The sequence below is a fragment of the Zootermopsis nevadensis genome, unplaced genomic scaffold, assembly GCF_977971745.1.
Source record: "Zootermopsis nevadensis isolate Lab colony 2312 unplaced genomic scaffold, Znev_1.0 Znev_ptg000020l, whole genome shotgun sequence".
In the NCBI taxonomy this organism is placed as follows: domain Eukaryota; kingdom Metazoa; phylum Arthropoda; class Insecta; order Blattodea; family Termopsidae; genus Zootermopsis; species Zootermopsis nevadensis.
Window position 1 is genome coordinate 4,231,887 of NW_028259152.1, and position 6,000 is coordinate 4,237,886.

The window sequence follows — 6,000 nt, forward strand, 5'->3', positions numbered from 1 at the left end:
AACAGTCGTAGCTGAGGTGGACATAAACCACTGTTGCGGGGAGGCTGTTCGCGAATCTTGCTTGCTGTCCCGCCACAAAGGTACTGCCTGCAGCGGAATACAAATCGGACCGAGTTGCGACTTAATTTCGTTAGAGCCTCGGCCTACTGCTGACCTCGCTGTGTTTCAAACAATATAAAAGGCCCCCTGAAACCCCCATGGGTGTTATTTTGGATGCTGTGTGTGTATAGACACAACCCGGACCGGCTATACAATACAAAAGCCGTCTAACTTGGTTACAGCCTATCACCATTTATAAAACTGGGGCGAGGGGCTGTGAACTACGGGGGAAGCTCTAACTGCGTTCTAAAAACACTGACCAACTGCGTGTTTCAACTTTCAGAGCGTCTACAAGAAAAGAAGGGACAAAAGCTTATGCATAATCAATGAACGTGTACAGTTAAATACGCTTTACACTATAGGATGGGCTTACAATGATATTTTTGTAATGTTTACTGTGATTTATTTCAGTTCCGTCAGCAAATACGTGATCTGTAGCTTAAAGAGTCAGTGTTGCTTTTCTTTACAAATCTTGTCGGTTTATAATTCATAATTTTTTTCAAAAATTAATAAATTGCGCCCTTACGATTGCCCAGTAAATAGGGAAGGTCAAGGATGTCAAGCTTTCACGGCGGCTTTCATTAATAAAGTCTTCTCGGGCTATCAGCCGTGTTAGTTGGTGATCAATGTCGACGTTTCGAGGACAGAGATGGTCCTCGAAACGTCGGCGATTGATCACCAACTAACATGGCTGATAGCCCAAGAAGACTTTATTAAATAGGGAAGGATTGACTTCAGTGGATAAAATCAGTGCCTGCTCTATGCTGATTGCTTTAGGCCTAATTCCGTGTACGAAAACAAAAATTCCATGAAAAGAACAGAGGCTTATTAGACTCTGGTAAGCCTAAGGATGTGTATCTAGAAGGAAGCAGATGAAAAGTGAGTTTGTTTAAGTTTTGCTTTGTCACCAGAATACAGGACAAAAGCACAGCATAAATACGATAACGTTCAAATATTTTTATGCCAGGAACAAATCAAAATTACATTCACGTAGATGTTACGAGCTGTCTACTGTTTATTTCAGTATCTCTTATCTTCCCGATTTTATGTAATAATTTAAGATTAAAATATGAATGTTAGTCTGTCACTCTGAGCGAATAACACAGATTGTGGGTGTCTGAAAACAAAATGCCCAGGAGATTTTTTGAAGTAACAAGAGGGTGAGAAAAGTACAGCGAGAGGGTTTCGTATTTTGTGGTTTTGGCCAAGTATTGTCGTGAACAAATCAAGGAGGACGGGGTACGTGGACTGCAAATGAATGCAAAAATTTAGTAAGAACCCATTTGGGAAATCTAGGTGTACAAATGAGAATAATATTAAAGTGGACTTTAAAGAAATAGCTATGGTGTGAATGTGTAGACTGGACTTGAATTATTCAGATGTAAATAGTCCAGTGACGGGTTTTTGTGTTGAGCCGTTTGGTTTCGCAGAAGTAGGAGAATAACCTAATCACTTGAGCGATCATCGGCTTCTAAAACAGGACTCCGTTCCATGGAATTTGTTGCTGGTACATCGTCGCAAATTTTGTTATATTGCGGGATGGTGTAATAAATTATGATTATCAAACTTGTTAAAAATTATATGTGAGAACAGTGCAAGCTTTCGTTGATTAAGTAGACCAAATTAATAACGACTTCAGACAAGAATAGAGATGAAGAAATAAATCATTTTTACGATCTACAAAACATGAGAACAAGTTTAATAAGTAAATTTGCGAAATGTTAAGTGAACAACTTTATTAGATTATGCTTCATGTATACCAGGTTGCATATCGAGCGGCGCAGTCTAGTGGTTATCACTCCTGCTTCGTTTTCTGGATATCTCGAAATTTTAAAATAAATAAATTATTATGCCAAGATCTACTAAGAAATACACACATTACATTGAAAAAATCTTGTAAAACTTCTATAAATTATTTATTGATGAATGTTTGTTTGTGGTATGTTTTACTATTTTATGATCAGCCCAGAATAATTCATGTAGTTTCAGAGAAGTTGATCGGTGAATAATGGATTGAAGGGATATGGAAGGAAGTGGTCGTGATTTAATTTAAGGTGCTGCCCAGGCATTAGCTTGGAGGTGTTCAATCAGTATAGCGGTCTGTAGGCCGAGATTTTAATTCAGAACCTCCCGATTGCCAAGTAGTAGTGCCAACTATTTGGCCACAATATCCAATGTGTGTACATTATGATGCTTATTTTTCAAAGACTATGCTTACTTTTTAATAAAATTATTATCCCGTCGACTTAACCAATCGATAAATCAAAGCAGAATTATGGGCTTTCGAACAAGAGTTCTGCCAATTTTTGGTATGGCTGTGTTACTTTGAGGAAAGAACACAAATTGCAATGAAGACCAGGAGTTCAGAAAAACATTTTGACATAAGAAGGACGAGTAAGCGAACCATTTAGGGTGTAACGTAGGTCTCTATAACGAGTGTCCGACCTTCGTATGTTGATAGGTTAACAGTAGATGTTGATAGAAAGGAAATGTTGCTGTGCTGGGATGGGCATTGTACTAGTCTAAAAGAGACATTACATGACACACAATTTTTGGGGGGAAAACTTCTGGTTGACGCCACTTGAATGCACGAGGGCATGAAAAGATACCATTAATAAATATGTAGTAGGACATGGTTTGTTATTTGTATATATGTGTGGTCGACAATGTTCTCAGTAATGATGCCAGATGGCAGAATGTTATTTCACAGTTACTGCTACCATTAGACAGCTTTTATAAGTCTTACAAAGGAGATAAACATGCGGAAGTGATAAACGAAAGGAAGAAGAGATAAGGCATAAAGGTACGAAGAACGTCATTCGTGTTAAATTTCAACGAGTCCTTCCCACTGGTTAAAATTGCTGTTACAGATGCAGAAGAATTGAAAATGAATGCAAATGGGTTAGAATCGTGTCCTGCGGTGGCCTTTTGTGTTGTGTATGTTAGAATGTTGTGTTCTGGTGCCGCAGTGTATGTTGTTACGTTACAGAAACGCAGATATGACATTAGTTCGTTCTGTTGAGAGGTTAGACTAACATCAAAATACAAGGATTCGGGTTTGCGTCACATGTCGATAAGAAATTGTATTAGCATAATCTGGCTGAAATTGGCATCATTAGTTTACTGTGTTTCCTGACGTGTGAGTTATAAAGTGAGATCCTGTGTATTTCACCATTTTGTCAATTGTGTCCCCCCTTTCATCAAGTAGACATCAAACCAAATGCCCTTGAATGAGTGACAATCAGCTATATTTAATGAAATTAACGTCCCATCTCTCACTATGCCACGACATGTCTGTTGTTAGTTTCACTGTCCACAAGCTCACTGAGGGCCTAAATACTATGATGGACGCCAACATGAGTCGCATCCAATAGAAATTAAGCGTGAAGCACAAAGCAATATTCCGCATGAAGGCAGTGAGTTTTGGAAAGAACTTTAGTTGAAATGTTTCAGTCTGTATAACAAGCTTAACAAACAATAAAAATTTAACTTAATTATAACACAATGTCTTTTTTATTCATTTTTGTGTAAGTATATTTTTAGGATGCCAAGAAATGCAATTGTGAGCAAAATTTCAAATAGCACGGATTGATATGATCTTACATGTGCCAGACGAGACCGAGAAGATTTTACTGTCGCCATATTTGTATCTGTCAGGATACATTGAAGGTGTGTATGTTTTATGTACAATATGGCTAGCTTGGGCCTATAATCCGTAGCCTGACATTGAAATAACAACATAAATTTCTGTAGCGGTTGGTATTAACACATTTACATCTTGTACCAATCAATAGAAGAATGTAATAACTTGAGCCTGTTTTCTGTCACTTCGTACGTGATGCATATTCCTCCTATAAAAAGAACAAGAAAAATGAATTTCTGAAGTTTTGGACTAAGTTTAAGTGAATTTATGTAGCAAATTTATATTTCATTGTAATACAATAAAGTTTTTAAGCTATTCTCGAATGTAATTCTTATTACAATCAACATTTATTCACGCGTATCGGCTTCTAAGTGATCGTAACCGACGTCCTAACTGAGGGTTTTGGTGGCTTTTCCCAGTCCCTCCAGGTGAATGCCGTATCTTAAATTAGGCCGCGACCACTTCCTTCTACATCCGTTCCTATTTATTATTCACTGTCATCCTCTCATTCGACGCTAGTCTGAGCTACTGAAAAAGGGTCGTTAAATAAACTACAAATAAATAAATTCTTTCTATCAAATCTAAAAGTTCATGACGATCGTGAGTTATTTGAATAAATATTTTCTTGGATATTTTTCATCGTCTAGTAAAATAATAAAATACAAAACAACGTTTCGGAGATGGGGCTCTATCTCCGTCTTCAGGTGCCTACTCTGTTGGGCCCAATACAGATATGGATTAGCTCTATCTATTGGGCCCAACAGAGTAGGCACCTGAAGACGGAGATAGAGCCCCATCTCCGAAACGTCGTTTTCTATTTTATTATTTTATTAGACAATGTAAAATATCCAAGGAAGTTTTTATTTAAATTCTTTCTAAACCATGCAAGCCTACTACTCAAAAATGTTTTCCTTTCATTATTTGTTTCTGAACATTTTAATATTATACGTATAACACCTTCATCTTCTCTACTTTGAGGGCATCTTTGTTTCTCTAATCCTCACCCCACCCCTCTCATTTTCCAAATACCATTCATACCCACTCATGCATATAGCATGCCTACGCACACACTACATAAATATATGTATATGCTAATTTGCGTTCGTACATACGCACATCCATTCGTAATTACGGGAATCTATGTGTGTATATGCGCTGGTGTATTGTTCAATGCAACCGGACAATCACATTGTACGAAAACAGGGCCACGCGATCCTAGTAGCAATCGCATTGCTTTGCTGAGCTTTGTTTAAACAGTGTGGTCACTAAATCATGTTTCCAATTAAGTGGAAGCACGAAGCAAAGAATCAATATACTTGTAGCTGTTCCAACATTTTCGAAAAGGTTTGTACGTTCCAATAGCCGCGGAGTCTGGGAAATTATTTACAAGTGCGAGTATGTGAGGTGGGGGGGGGGGGGGGAAACTAATCCCCGAGTAATTTTCTGGTATTGTTACAAGTAACCCCGAGGGATTTTAACAGGACGGTGGGTTGAGGCGAAGTGGGGAGGGGTAGAAGGGAGGAAAATGAATGTAGCTCGAGGTGTGTGTGTAGCGGGCGGGATAGCAACAGAGATGAAATACCACCATCATACATATACAGCCATGAAGAATGAAAATACACGCAATTTTATTTGCAATACTCAAGAGGCGTTCTGGTACTCTACTTCCTGTATTATGCAGCTCAGCTTTGCCTGACACAAGCGGGCAAGTCACGTTCATGTCGCTTTTAAAAAGTGATTAGTTCAAATATAGCCGCTTGCCGATTTGCTTCGTCGCTGTGGACAACAAAGCTCAGTACAAATGGAGCGCATGGCACAATATATTTTGCTTCAAAAACTAAGCAAAAATAGCTATGCTTAATTAATTATTTTAATCAGCTAAGCACCACATCGTACAGATATTTGGGGAGTAGAGACAAAGCTCCACACATTTTCGACTTTGTCAATAGAGAGAGGTGAGTTAGCTTCACTCTCCGGCTGATTTTTCGCCTCGGAAAGAAACCCTGTACGCGTTAGATAGGATGTTGGGTGAGCCACAGAGCTAGTCCTCACACTGAAACAGAGAGAAAAGTCCGACTCTGCCGGGAACAAAACTCTGGTCGTCAGGCCCCCAGTCCAGTCACTGTACTGACTAAACTGCCCTTGCCTTTATATAAATAAAGCAGTAAAATGTGAGTGTGTTTGCAGTAATAGCCTGAAGATTGCCTTTTTTGCTCGTCTAATAATAAAAACTAAGCCATGTGTTTCAGAATTCCACA